This window comes from Notolepis coatsorum (assembly GCF_963971535.1).
Source record: "Notolepis coatsorum genome assembly, chromosome: 20".
In the NCBI taxonomy this organism is placed as follows: domain Eukaryota; kingdom Metazoa; phylum Chordata; class Actinopteri; order Aulopiformes; family Paralepididae; genus Notolepis; species Notolepis coatsorum.
The window spans coordinates 13,513,644-13,529,392 of NC_140184.1; the positions used below are offsets into that span (position 1 = coordinate 13,513,644).

The 15,749-nt window shown below is 41.7% G+C and overlaps 1 pseudogene across 1 annotated transcript in view; it reads left to right on the forward strand.

The window, feature by feature from the left end:
- The window catches only part of LOC311247313 (WW domain-containing adapter protein with coiled-coil-like), a 50,517-nt pseudogene extending 38,436 nt beyond the window's left edge, over nt 1-12,081 (forward strand). Inside the window, exon 6 of the transcript in view lies at nt 12,052-12,081. The product of the transcript in view is annotated as a WW domain-containing adapter protein with coiled-coil-like (transcript). The remainder of the gene's footprint in view (nt 1-12,051) is intronic.
- Nucleotides 12,082-15,749: the final 3,668 nt, after the last annotated feature.

Genomic DNA, 15,749 nt, shown 5'->3' on the forward strand with positions numbered 1-15,749 from the left:
AAAGTAAAGTTAGTAGTAGGGATGGGAATCGATGGTTCCTAACTGGGTTTTGGTCATATGCTCCCGAAATTCTCCCGCTGTTTGGCTGCTTCTATGTGCAGTGAAAACTACTCGAAATGCTTTAAAACCTAGTCATTGATTTAGTTCAGGGTTAGCCGCGGAGCTAACGCTAGCTAACGCTAGCTAACGCTAGCTAACGTGAGCTAATAAAGCTCACAGAGAGAGATAAACAGCTGACAGCAGGTAGTACAGGTACAAATACAATAAAACAAGGGGTGGGGGCTGTTGTGTAAACCTTGTGTCTCGTCAATCTGGTCCACACGTTACTCGTTCATATCTCAGCCCGTGCTGAGATATGCCCATTCCGCGGTCTGTTAATAAAGTTTTCAATCAGACAGATGTATGGAAAGGCTTTTATTATAACATTCGTTGAGGTAAAATAATTATGCCTCATTTAGTCATCCTGCGGAGCAATGGTCTCCTACTCGTCGGCCGCAGGGAGCTAATGTTAGTAGCTTTGTTGTTGTCAGCACACAGGGCATTCAGGAAGTCAAAAACGAATAGCGCTTGCCGATTGGTGCTAAGAACAGCAGGGCGGGTGCAAGCGGTGTGACGTAATTGGCAGACTCGACTGTCAATCAAAATTATTCTGTTTTCAGTCAGAATGAAAGAATGAAAACTTTATTACCAGATTGCATAATGGGTACAATACAGTACAGGAGGATGAAGACCAGAAAAAGACTTTCGGCTTTTTTACATAAGGGTCCTCCATTTTCAATTCATCAAAACATTTAGAGACATACAAATATACAGTAGTTTCATAAAAATGCTAAAATGCTATTGATTGATTGATTGATTGATTGATTGATTGAATTAAAACTTTATTAACATATTGCAGAATGGGTACAGTACAGCTCAATACATACAATTGTTAAGGGGATGCAGACCAGAGAAAGACTTTTGTCTTGTTTACATCAGGGTCCCCCATTTTCAATTCATCATATTTCATATCTAAATCATATAATATCTCATTGCTAAATATATGCAATATATAATCTAATAATCCAATAATCTAAATCTAATATATAATATAAAAATGCTAAATGCATGGGTATTTTATTTTGTCTTTAATGTTAGCTTGCAAACTCAAATACTGTCTTGGTAAGCCTCATAATGAATTGTTTGAGGTAAAAAAGAAAAACATTGTGATGTGTATCGTGTATCGCCGAAAGGTCAGAAAATATCGTGATATCATATTTAGGCCATATCGCCCAGCCCTAGTTGGTTCATTATAAAAGATACAAACCTGACAACAAAAGCACTTAAATGTTAAATAAAAGGACCACAGTAATGAGGCAGGAGGAACAAATTTTTTTGCACTATAATGGTAAAATTGTTATTTAAAAATTTGCCCCTAAAACATATTTTTTGCCCCTAAATTTCTAATTTAGGGGCAAGTGTGCCCCTAGTGAAAAAGCTTAGCGTACAGCCCTGTATACTGTAAAACACATATTCCCCGCTGCTCTGAGAGTCCAGCATGAAGCTGGTAGACGCCGGTTGCATGAGTGAGAAGTAAAATGTGGAGTGCAGGTTTTTTTTTTTCATTCATTTTCATTGAGTTCAATCCAAAAGGGTGAATTACCATCTGGGAGACGATAGGGGGCGCTTTTTTCACATCCGAGCGCCTGAGGTAGCTGAATTTCCAACGGTAGACTCGGTTGATGAAATATGATTTCAGATCGCAAAAAAAAAGGAGAGAACAAACGAATATTCTCGTGAGTGGGCATTCAACCCGCGGGGGGTAAACACGAGAAAACTTGTGGATGGCATTCAAAGTGTTAAAGGAGCAGGCAACACCCTACTACCGTTATCACATTTCAGAACGTTGATGGACAAATAGATAGATTATCAAACATGTTTAAAATAGTTTCGGGACTCCTACGACCTTAGAATTAGTTTCTAATCACGATCGTGGGTAAACTTGCATGTCTTAATAATAAAAAAAATATATAAAAAATATACAGGAATAAAAAAATAAATAAAAGAATGTTTAAAAAAAAAAAATTATAGAAGTGCTGTACCACCGCATCCCGCGGTGATTAGCCACACACACAACCGCGGTGAGAAAATGTCATACCGCGACAGCCCTAGGTGGGAATCACCAGTTTCATCACGATACGATAGATTATTTGGACAACGATGCGATATTTGCCGATATCACAAAGTCTGCCACGATACGATTCGATTCAGGTGCCTGCGATCGACGATATGAGATGATATTATATGCCCATTTAACACAATCAGTAACATTTAGATCAACTAAAAAAAGGCAACGGAAATATCATTTGACATTTTTATTTGAGCTCTTCCAGACATTTAAATGAAAAACAATCTATTGTTTTTAATACAAATAGACCTGTTCACTGTAAAGTGCCACGTTTTGATTGAGTTTTAAACTTTAAAGGGGACATGCATTATAAATGGCTTTTTCTGTGTTTAGCATGGTTTTATAGTAATAGGGGATTAGGCGATATTAACGTTAACATTGAAGTGGTGCTGGGCATTCAAGGAGGTAAAAAGGAATTAAGCTTGGGCTCTGAAAGTGTTAAGAGGGGGGGGTTTGATTTGATTGAAGTTTATTTCAAATATGCAACACAAAAAATAAAAAATAAAATAAAACCCCTCTTTCCAAACGCAGACACACAGAAATAGAGACTGCCCCCCCCCCCCTTCCCCAGTCCCTAATGGACCTCTCTATGGCTCTGATCAGCTTAGCTTAGTTCGCTTACACTAACGTAATGTTAATTTCGGTCTTTAACCAGGACTGTACGCTAAGCTTTTTCACTAGGGGCACAGGTGCCCCTAAATGAGAAATGTAGGGGCACAGAATATTTTTTAGGGGCATTTTTTTAAATAACAATTTTACCATTATAGTGCAAACAAATATGTTCCTCCTGCCTCATTACTGTGGTCCTTTTATTTAACATTTAAGTAATTTTGTTTTCAGGTTGGTATCTTTTATAATGATAGTAGAAAAGACTCACGCACATCCCAAGTGTAGTCACGGGTGCTAGACTCGAAATAGATCTGTAATGTTTGTGGGAAAAAAAGTCTGCACACAGTCTATAGTGTTCCCAAGTTTTAATGTACTTGAACACAACGTTTCGGCCTGTGGCCTTTTTCAAGTATCTTTTATAATGAACCAACTGAGAAAATGTGTAAATCACTAATAGAACAAAAACAACAAACTGTGTGTGTGTGCGCGCTTGTAGTGCTCCTTGAATGAGATCATCACAACACACACACACCATTGCATTAATCAGGAGGACAAGAAACTCTGCATACCTTTCAGGGACCGAAAGTAGAGAGCGCCACCCGCCATTGGCGCTCAGTTTTTACGTTTGGCGCCTCCCACTGAGAGGTCTGACCGCCGTGTGGCGGGCAATCAAATAGTCATGTGAAAACCGAAAATCATGATCCAATTCTTTAGCGGAGTTCTCACTCGCTGTCTCAGCACAGACATGCAGTGCACCGCGCACTGCTTCTGCTGCTCCTACCCCTCCCCACCTGTTTCTGTATGCCTGCATGTAAACAGAGGCTATTGCCTCCGACAGTCACCGTGACATTAGTCTAGTCAGTGTGGGACCTTCGTGAGATAACGTTAGCTACCGTTACAAAATGACCCAGTCAACTATTCACTTAGTTTAATACATGAGGCATTGTGTAACGTTATCCAGCCGGCTAGCTACGGATAGCTCCAGACATTAACAAATGCTCCAGCAATAGTCCAGTGCATAATACCTCCGTTGGCTAGGTAGCTCACTAGTCACTACGAAATGTCGCAGTAAACTAAATAGTTCACTGAGGCGTTGTCCCAACGCCATCCAGCAGTAGCTACAGAAAGCTCCTGGCATCAATGTCCTACAACAACATGCGTATTCGAGTCCCTGGCTTACATCGCTGCTGAATAGGGTCCAGCTGTAGCTCAGGAGAATCCTTTTGCATGCTGAATGTAGCATTTAGGGTCCAGCTGCAGCGCCGGAGAATCCTTGCTGGAGCTGGAGGCCACTCGAGTATACACACAGACAGTGGAGCTGTTTGCAGACAGCGAGGTGGCGATGTCTCACAGATAACACAATCACAAGTATGATTATATAATATATATATTTTATTAAAAAAAAATATATATAAAATAATAATAATTTTTTTTTATCAAAAAAATGTTGGCAGGTAAGAAATATGCTTGGCGGGTAGATTCTTCCCATCTACCCGCCACTAGCCGGTGAGTCAAAAAGTTAATTTCGCTCCCTGATACCTTTGTTTCACAATGAAAAGTGCTTTATAAATAAAATGAATTATTATTATTGTAAATAACCCCGTGAAAGGTTTATTATTTTTATGGGTAATTACCTGCTTCATATATTACGATCTCGCCGCAAATTGCCCCTTAATTTGGCCGTTGCGAGTTGGAAATATTATTTGGGAGCAACGTTGCGAGTTGTGATTTCAACCCTGCATTCGCATTTCACTCCTAAATTAATCCATACAAATTGGATACATTTAAAAAAAAAACATTAGCCTACAACCAAGGCTGTACAGTGCGACACAATGTCGTGGTGCTATGAAATAATCTGTCGGCAATGAATGAACTTACTGCGATCACCGATAGCCTGAGTGAAAAAAAAGATTTGCGTGTGGAGTGAATCTGGGTCACGCTATATACTTGGTACTTGTAGTCTATCGTGCGATTAAAGACCATGTCCCTATCTGCGTAGTCTATACATCCAACACCAAATCCCATAATTCCTAGCAAAACGAAACTGAATGTGGCCTCTCTTCCTTTCAATATGGGCTATTGCATCGCCAAAGAAGCACCTCCTTTCAATACATTTAAGACGCAAATTTTGCTCTGCAAGAACAACTGAGTGGATATCAGTCCATCTTATGACAACCACGTCCGATGTGGAGAGATGATAAGATGATGATGATTGACGTGATGATGTGATGATTGATTGACGGGGACATGGACACTTTTAACGTTCACGTTCAGCCATGCATTAGCCATTAGGTGAGTACTATTAGGACGTGAAATACTGTCTACTTAAATTTATAAAATATCAACCTATCTATCTATCTATCTATCTATCTAATAATGAGACAATATGCAAATAAGATAATACTAATAATTGTCACGGTTCCCCCGTATATGAAATGAAAGTGGCTTGCAACTTTACTGCTGGTAAAATCACTGTTTATTTCTCGTTTAGCATAGTATTACATTCCACTTCTATAAACAATCAAAGTCCTACCGTAAGAGCCTCATACGGGTCAATTAAACCTTTTTGATTAGTCTTTCCTTCAAGCTAAGTTGGACTGAACATTTCACTGTCAAAAGCGCAAATGTAAATAAGGTTGCGTCGCAACACGGTTTTCAAAATAAAGGTCACATATACAAATAACTCTCAATTCTTATTAAAAAAAGTCCCGGATATACATAAACATTAATTGGCATAGATCTCTATAAACGGCCCAACACATTGATCACTTTAGGCACACACTGAAACCAGTAACATCACAAATATGAAGCAGGTAATTACCCATACAAATAATAAACCTTTCATGGGGTTATTTACAATAATAATTCATTTGATTTCTAAAGCACTTTTCATTGTGAAACAAATGTATGCAGAGTTTCTTGTCCTGATTAATGCAATGGTGTGTGCACACACACAGTTTGTTGTTTTTGTTCCATTAGTGATTTACACACTTTCTCAGTTGGTTCATTATAAAAGATACAAACCTGAAAACAAACTCACTTAAATGTTAAATAAAATGACCACAGTAATGAGGCAGGAGGAAATTTTTTTTTTTAATAATGGTAAAATTGTTATTTAAAAATTTGCCCCTAAAAAATATCTTTTGCCCCTAAATTTCTCATTTAGGGGCAAGTGTGCCCCTAGTGAAAAAGCTTAGCGTACAGCCCTGTTATCCCAAGACTGGTAAAATAGATTCCTTACCTCAGATCAGATGTTCTCCAAAAAGATCATTCCAATTCCTGATCGCCATTCCAAATATCGATCACGCTTATTGATTGAGTATTGGCTGCAGGGTTTCCGTTAGAAAAAATTGTTGCCGGCCTCAGTGTCCGGTAGATTTCAATCTACCAGTCAAATGAGAGAAATTCCGGTCAGAGTTTATTGAGCTTAAAAACAATTGATAGGCAAAAGAATGACAACAAAACAAAAGAATGACATCATCAAGGCATGTAGATTTATAATATTTTGACTTAAAACTAGGCTACTTTTGCGTATAAAGCCATTATATTCCAAATAAAATAAGTCCAGAGACTCCATGCTGCTGCCGACTTTAAATCAAATAGGTGTCTGTGGGCAGTCGCCCGACAATAATAAACAGCAGTCTGTTATAATCAAATTTTTATGAGCTAACGAATTCCGTTATATTGGAATTTTTTTTTTTTTTTTATCCACTTTTTCTCCCATTTTCTATATTTTCTCCCATCCCAATTTCGTATCATCCAATTCAACCCTCCCCTGTCACGAACGCTGTTTCTTGCCTCCCACAAGCCGGCTGCAATGTGGACTAAGTCATACATAGCACAAGTCCCCTCCAGTACTTGAGGTAACAGCAGTCGCATCTTTTTTCACCTGCGCAGCTCGATCTCTCAGTGGCGAGGAGTAACGCGTGGGAGGCTCACGCTGCCCCCGACACTTCCTGATTCCACTGCGCAGGCGCACCAACCGACCTGTAGGAGTCGCTATCCACAACGCCCGATCCCCACCCATCAGTTTCCCACCCCCTAATACGGCCAATGTGTATTAGTACAGACGACCAGCTAAACTGAAAGCAAATGTGGAGCGCTGGGCTCGAACAGGCAAGCCCAGCGTCTCCAGATTTCGTGGCGAGCGCCTTGCCCACTACGCCACGTAGCCGCCTATATTGGACATTTGTATTAATTATATCAAGCGAAGAACTGAGAAATTTGGCAGAGAGAGACGGCAACATTATCGTGGGTTTGCGTGACGACTCTCTCTCTCTCTCCACCTCCCAACGACTTATTTGCGAGAGTATGTCGATGCAGAGCAGCAGATTCAGCTGTTATTGGCTCTTTTCTGGCTCTATCTGGGGACCGCACAGCAGCGCCCCCCACCCAACATTGAATTGCCAATGGCTGAATTGGAGTACTGCAATGGCCGCTGTAATGGCCGCTGCTGCTCTGGCTCTGCAGCTACACATGCACTCGCAAAACCCAGCACTAAGCTCTCGCTGACAACATTATTATACCTGCTTGGTGAAGCAACGATGAAACAAATGTAATGATTGTTTCGTTCATCGCATAGGCTATTTAATTTTAGCCTATTTTAATACAATTCAAATAATCAAATTGTGCTTCGACTCAGGGAATTATTTTCACCGGACATTAAGACCGGAGAGATTAAATATGTCGGACTTCAACAGATTTTGCCGGTCAAATACCGGTAATTACCGGCTAACGGAAACGCTGATTGGCTGCTGTGAATATAATGTTCCAGGCTGATTCCCGTCCCGTGATGACTTCCATGTTGATCAGACGGATTGCCAGCACAAGTAACCAGCTGGCTCCGCCCCTACATATCTACAGATCCCAGGTCAGTCTAAGCGACTGACCAGCAGTTACACAGGGATAGACGATAGGGGGCGCTTTTTTCCATTCTGAGCTCCTGTAGGGGCTGCTGTACCAACGGGAGACTCGGTTGATGAAATATGATTTCAGATCGATAATAAAACGATATTTGTCGTCGTGGGCACTCAGTGGGGGGCCTAATAAAACGAGTTATGTCGTCCGTGGCACTGAAAGTGTTAACACAATGGCGGCCAAGGACGTATATATCCGTGTTTTCGAATCCAACGGTTGTGGACCGACCACGGACATGTCCGTGGCAAGGTTGTTTTGGCTTTTATTCCATTGTAATAACCTATTCAAGGTCACCGAGCGGCACTGCAGATGTACCCTACTCTTTGAATTCGAAAAAGTGCATTACCGGCCAGATCCTCTTAGGGGCGCTATGTCGATAATGCAGTGTTACCTGTGGCAGAAGTTGTCTTGTTTTTTCTGGATTTCCAATGTAGTTTTCTACTAACCTGAAGCGATCCCTATAGCCTGTTGCACGGAATACGTTTTGGGACGCGGATTTCACTATGCAGTAAAGGAATTTATCATCAGCCAATGGACATATCGATCTACCAGATGGCGATCGATAACTGGGAAATGGTCTGGGGGATCCAACCGGTTCACGGTAAGATCTTTTTCACGTAAATTACACGCTGATCAGGCCTTGTTATCATACTCAACCAGCCGATCAATGAATGTGGCTACTGAGGCGAACACGGTTATTGGTAATCAATAATCAGAAACAACGTCCCCCGCCCCCCCCCCTCCCCTGCATTCATGGTTGAGGATCGTACGGATCATATGCACTTTGAGTTTTAACTGTAGCTTCTGTATAACCAAAATGCCATTGGATATAACGTTAGTAGCTATTAGTCCTTTATCCAGCCTTCCAGGAAATATACTAGACCAAATCCCTTATATTCAAGACGCTATAAAATGAGAATGTATTGATGAAAAAATTATTTCTTTAAGCCATTTTGAAGGGACGGTTTATGGTCTCAATTGACAATGAGAATGGACAGATAGCAATACTATAAAGTATAGATTTAGCTCTACAAACAGCCTCACAAACTATGCAAGTCTGTTTTGATATGCTGGCCGTCTAGAGTGATATTAGACGCATCCAAGTGGCCGGGAAAGTGTTAAGAGCGATGCACTGCTCTGTTGTTCTATTAACACTATGGCGACCGTTCGGCGCCGTCTAATATGGTGCCAGAGGACCGATGTACTTTCAAAGAGCTTTATATAATTTATAGTATTGCCATCTGTCCATTCTCATTGTCACTTGAGTGCATAAACCGTGCCTTCATAATGGCTTAAAGAAAATAAAAATCCATCGGTTGGTTGTCATTTTATAGCGTCGTGAATATAAGGTATAACACACTTTTCGTCTTAGGCTTTTTTCCCGGGAGCTAGATAATAGGATAAACGTTGGCGCCGTTATATCAAACGCCATTTCTGCTGTGTATATATACGAATGAAATAAAACAAACTGCGTAGCATCCGGACTATTACAGAGCATCTATGGATGAAATGGGGGGCGGCGGGGAACGCCGATTACTATTATTGATTTGCATTACAGTGTGCGTTCAATATAGCATTTTCATTGACCAATCACGTTACGTTATAAAACAATGTCCAATCCAGCTGTAATTTGGGGTAATATTATCCTACCGTCAGGCCATGTGATCGCCGGCAGCATTTCCTCACCACTCATCGGATTCTGGTAGATCGATATGCACATTGGCTAATCATAAATCCCATTATGCCACGCTGAAAAAAACGCTCGGCAAACTGATCCAAGATGGAGGATGTTCGGCTGGGATCAGGGAACTATGATCCGCCCACAGGACTGTACTTAAAAAAAAAAAAAAAAATCACAATGATACTGCAGTGGAGCGATGGCGCCCCTAAGCGGGTTTGGCCGGTACTGCATGTTTCGAAAATCAAATATCTGAAAAGAGGCTGGTAGTGGATCGGGTACCTAAGAAGCGCTATAAATAAGGAATAAAACAATAACAACTCGTCACGTATATACTCGTGGCTCTGGTCCACATCGCGCTTTTTCAAAACCTGTATATATACGTGGACGGACGCCATAGTGTAGGAAAAATCCAACATTTTGGGAAATTTGCTTATTTAACATCTTCCCTGGAGTTAGACAAGAAGATACATACCTTTTATGTCTCTCTGCATGCATTAGGCTTAGGGAACGCCCGCACCGTTAGCGTAGCTTAGCTTCATCACTGGAAGTGGGTCAGACCTTTACCCTGAAGTTCCCTACAGTCCCCTACAGTCACGAAATACACTCCAAATAAAACTCCAAAACGTTCCTGTAAACATGTTGTGACCTGTGTATTTACCACGTGGAGAAATAAAAAATAATTGAATTCGACATTTACGTTTTCTAAGCAAATATACTCTGAACTATTTTTTGCCGAACCACTCCTCTCTGGGCTCAGTGATTTCACGTCACCAGTGCTACTTTCTAACGTGAGGCCAGTGTTTGTTTACATTTTCATTTCATTCAAAGGATCCGAACAGATTGAAGTTATTATGGATACCATGACTGTGGTAAGTTTTAATTTATGTTTTTAGATGGAAGGCTGTATTCCATCTGTCTAACTTTAGCGAATATTGTGAGATTGATGAATAGGACAGTCATAACGTTGCTGGACTATCGACCTAGTTAGCCCCGTTCGTGACTGCGATGCACGGCTACAGGGTTTGGGCGAGTGAATCCACACTTGTGGTATTATTATAACTCATTTATTGTGTAATGCTAGCCCCTTAAAACTTACCACAGTCATGTGGTAAGCTCTGTTGTAATATAAAACTGAACTTTGTAAAGAAACTCAAAGTTGAGAGTGATGCACTGCTCTGTTGTTAAGTTGAGAGCGACACACTGCACTGTTGTTCTAAGGTCATTTAGAACTGAACTTTGTAAAGAAACTCAGTGTTAAGAGCGATGCACTGCTCTGTTGTTCTATTAAGTGTTATGAGTGATGCTCTGTTGTAAATGTTATTGTATATTTCTATTTAACTATTTTATCACACTTTTGTCTCCGTCTATTAGTATTATATTTTATTATTTTTAGAATTGTCTATTTAAAAACTGAATCAAACTGCACTTTAGTGAATGAAAGCGTAAACAGAGAGGCCTATTGGGTTGTTAGATCCTAATGTAATGTGAACTAAGGCTGAGCCCGAACGTTCGAACGTTCGTTCGTTAAGCTGACATTCGGACTTTAATTAATGGGTTCGAACGTTCGGTGAAAAAAAATAAAGCAGGCGCAACGACGGTGAGGCGATGTGAAGCGGCGCGTCCCCCGAGTCGCTCGGCTCAACCAGTATGGTCTCTGCCGGGCTGTTGCTGGATACTCAACCAGAGCTCTAGTCTCAACCAATGCAATAGAACAATTTTGATTGAATGACAGGCGATTCTGCCAATTACGTCACACCGCTTGCACCCGCCTCTGCTGTTACCACCAATCGGCAAGCGTTTATTATTTTTTTACTTCCGGCAATGCCGCCATTGATCTGCTTGCGAGAAGCATTAACGTAGCGTTAGCTCCCCGCCGACTCGCCGAGGAAGTAAAAGTCGTAACAAGGTTTACATAGGTGAACCTGCGGAAGGATCATTAATGAATACCAGCCTTTTTCGGCCACGGAGCGCGAGCTTCATGGCGGGAGGTGGTTGCGTTGGAAACAACTCTGGCCGAGGCGGCAGGCGTGTTGGGAGCCCGGCGGGACCCCCGCGCCGGTGTCTCTCTGTCTCTCTGCCGTCCCCCGTTCCGAGGTAGACGGTGGAAGGAGCCGAGGCGCGCGCCTCTCTCCTTCCCGTCGACCAAGAGTGAATACCTGTTATTGAACGTGTAACACTAACTATATAACGTTAATGCCACCAAACGAATGCCTTTGTTTACCCAGCCCCTTACGTGACTGCGGTGTGCAAGGGCTATTGTTTATCATAAGTAGAAACTTTGATGCAGTACTCAGTAGCTTGTTTATTTTCTTCTGAGTGCTTTGTTTAATTACATGAACAGCCATCACTGTAAACATGTTTTTTCACCAATAGATTATGCAATGCCGCCCTCCGTAGGATCTATAATACAAAAATATATATATATAAAAAAAAAAAATGTAATAAAAAAATGTTTTATTAAAAAATTTACAAAAAACGAACGTTCGAACGTTCGTTCGATAAACCCTGGCGAACGTTCGAACCCTAAAAACAGGGTTCGGGCTCAGCCTTAATGTGAACAACTGATGGACCTTACCTTGCTGCCTCTATGTTGTTCTGCTGCTGGTGTAGCCGGACTAGTTCTACTCCTCAGCAGACCCTTGTTGCTACGACTCTGCGCTTTGTTGTGTTTTTCCAGACAAAGAGATTCATGTTCATCTTTAAGTGAAACTAGTGGTGTATTTATGTTCAGCCTGTTAGGTAATAAAGACAGAAACAATGCAGCAGCATTAGGTTACAATGATGGCGTCTGCAGCACACAAGGCCCAGCCTGGTTATGAAACCACTGCAAGCGGCTAGTAATATTATGCAGAATAAAACATTCAATTGTGCAATGTCGTAATCTCAAATGGGAGCCTATTGATCAAAAGGGTGACCTTAAAGTTCAAAGGACCTTCTGATTTAACAAACCTGCTTTGTGTTTCTTCATCTCAGTTTCAGCACCAAAACATTCAGTAGTTTCACGGTGAAGAATCTGGAGATCAGTCTCTCCTCTAGTTCATCCTCCTCCACGGTGCTCCACCTTAGTCCGTTCAAACACATCACATATATCTTCTGCAGCTGCAGTTAGTCCATTCATTACACGATCTCTGCATTATAGTTCTAGATATGATCAGAGAATTAAATTAGCATTCGTTTATTGGCCATAGTTCTAGATATGATCAGATAATTAGATTAGCATTAGCGTATTAGCCATAGACAACGAGGTGAAGCTACAGTACACAAAGAGCGCGTGCTGACGTCATTTCCGCTGGGCGGGGACTGCTTCAAAGCTCACTCTAATGTTGCCAGTAGAGGGCGCTCGAAGCGCAGTCATTGTAATTGCGGGAAGTACACTAAATGGGAGGTTTACACAAAATCACTATAACTAACACAAATACATTTTGGAGAATATTCTTTCTTCTCTCTAAATGCATTCCATTGAAATGGGAACTAGGATACATCGGTGTGGTCTCGGTAAACACTTTTAAAAAGCAGCTAAAGACTGTGTTGTTCAAACAGGCTTTTGGCTATACTATGTCTGTGTAAATCTTTTATGTCTTTTTATCTTTTTTTTTCTTTCACGTTTTTAATTACTTTCTTTTTAACATGCTGCTATCCTTGCACTTTATTGATGTTTTTATATGTGAAGCACTTTGTGAACCTGGTCTGTGAAAGGTGCTATATAAATAAACCTGACTTACTTACTTACCCTGATATGCCCTCTCAGAACACATACTGTATGTGAGAATGCTCTTCATTGATTATGGCTCAGCATTCAACACCATCATTCCCTCTAAACGTGTCGCTAAGCTCGTTGATCTTGGACTGGAGACCTCCATCTGCAGCTGGATATTGGACTTCCTGACGCTCAGGTAGGCAGCAGGGATGATTTTACCACTGGGGCACCAGGGGCACGTGCCCCTGCTGAAATCTCAGGTGCGCCTGAGGTGCCACCCCAGTTTTTTTTCTTTTTTATTATTAATTAAAAGAATAACATAAAAAAATTAGTGCTGTCAGGCGATTAAAAAATTTTATCTAATTACAGGATTTGTAATTAATTAATCTAATTAATCGCATGTTAATCGCATAACCATTTTATGCCTGATATTCTATATTCATATTTCAAATAGCATGTGTCCGCCTCCGGATGGCAGAATTCAGTACTGTATCTACAAAACCTTCTGTTTAATCATCTTCCATCTATTAAATTTGATTGATATTCTCATTTGGTTCATTACAATTTACTCAAAATACAATTTTCATTCAATCAATCACCGCGCAGATTGATTGATTGAATGAAAATGTTATTAACAGATTGCAGAATGGGTACAATACAGTACGGCTCAATACACACAATTGTTAAGGGGATGCAGACCAGAGAAAGACTTTCGTCTTGTTTACATCAGGGTCCCCCAATTGTAAGTAAGGGTGCAACTTGCACCGTGCAATCCATTCTTTGTGGATCTAGCCCACAGTGTTTGACACTGGGAATACATTCCCTGAGATTCATAGATGTCCCTAGAATCAGATACCAAGAACATGCAAATGACCCATATTAAAAGAAAAGTCTGTAAATGTGTATTCTACATTCTTATGGAACGAATGAGATACAAAAAAATAATATATATATATATATATATATATATATATTATATATATATATATATATATATTTTGTAATTAATTTTTAGTTAATTTTCATAATGCGATAATTTGCTGTGTAATTAATTTATCTAATTAACGCGATAAACTGACAGCCCTAAAACATACATAAAATATAACCCTAACTAACCTTACTGTCATCATGCACTTGTCCTAATATACTAACCTACACTGTAGCACTCAACATTTTGATGAACATTGTTACTCAGCTGATAGAGTTGCGCCCTTTCTGATGATTTGTCGTACAGAACTTGTAAGTCGCTTTGGATAAAAGCGTCAGCTAAATGACTAAATGTATGTGCCCCTGCCCATATTGGCGCAAGCTGATGCACATTTAAACCAGTCTGTAGCCAGTGTCGGCGCCATGGGGGGGGGCATTCGCGGGCCATGAGGTCGGACTCGGCACTGACAGATTTGTGTTCATTGTGCTGCTTTTATAAAGCCTCAAATGACGGCTTACAATATTTCATGAAAGCAAAGTGTTTTGTTTGTCTAAGATTTAAAAAGGTTTAAACTTTACAGCACTGACAAAGTTGAACAAAGTGCTGTACAAGTCCCACAACATAAAAAAAAAGTAAAAAAAAAAAAAAAAAAAAAAAACACTTTTAATTTTTTTTTTTTTATAGTTGATTCCATTTTTATTGCTCAATTCCGCGATTCCGTCCGCGATTCCGTGATCGCGGATTCCATATGGCTCTACTGTCTGCGCCCTGGGGATGAAGCCCTCTCGTCCCGCTACTCTCCAGGCATCGCCTCGATTCGTCTCACGCCGACCATTGCCGCCATCTTGTCCATGCGCGTGTCGCGCGCCCTGGTCGCGTTTCTTCATGCACGCTGTCTGCGTGCCGCGTGGATCTGCAGAAGCCACACCAGACCTTTGGCCTTTCTCTCCGCATCGCCAACACGCCAGCTCCGTCGTGGGCCTGGTCCTTTCCGTTGGCGTCGCTCGGGCCTTCAACACCCTCGCTCCCGCCTCCGGCTGGGTGGGTATCTTCTGAGGCCTCGAAGTTTCTTAACTTGGCCTTGAACTGTCTCAGCGTCATGTCCGCTGAACCGTGTGTTACCAGGAGTGTGAACAGTTTGTACAGCTCCGGTAGTCTTCTCATCATCATCGCCATCATTAGCCCATCGCTTGGTGCTTCTCCTGCACTCCTCAATGGCGTCGTGATCTGCTCCGCTCTGTTGACGTATTCGGTCACAGTCTCGGTGTGCCCTCTCAACACCTCCAGGCTTTCTCTGCCTTTGTCTTTAGTGTCGCGGAATATCAGCCCCAAGCTGGTGTCGTCGAGCAGTGGCGCTAACTCACAGTACGCGTCTGCGTTACGCTGGTCGTCCAGGGCTTGCTCTTCCGCCGTCAGGTCTCCCGTGGGGGCTGCCAGGATCATCTCCTTCAGTCCCGCACCGTGCATGCAGCATAGCATGCGCTCTTCCCAGAGCTCGTAGTCCTCTGCCTTCCCATTAAACGAGGGCCATTTGCTCCTTCCTTTGGTCGCCACGAGTTCTAAGACGGGGTTCTCCCCCCCGCCTCCGTTGTGCTCAGCAGGCTCCCCCTCCCCCGGTGCCGCCTCCTCGGGGCTCTGCGCGCTGCTCTCCGGGCGGGTCCGCTTGTGCTCCAGCAGCCCATCGGTGGGGTCGGTGCCCCGCTTCCTCTTGATGCGCAGGATCATTGTGTTGGATTCCATGTTGCTCTTT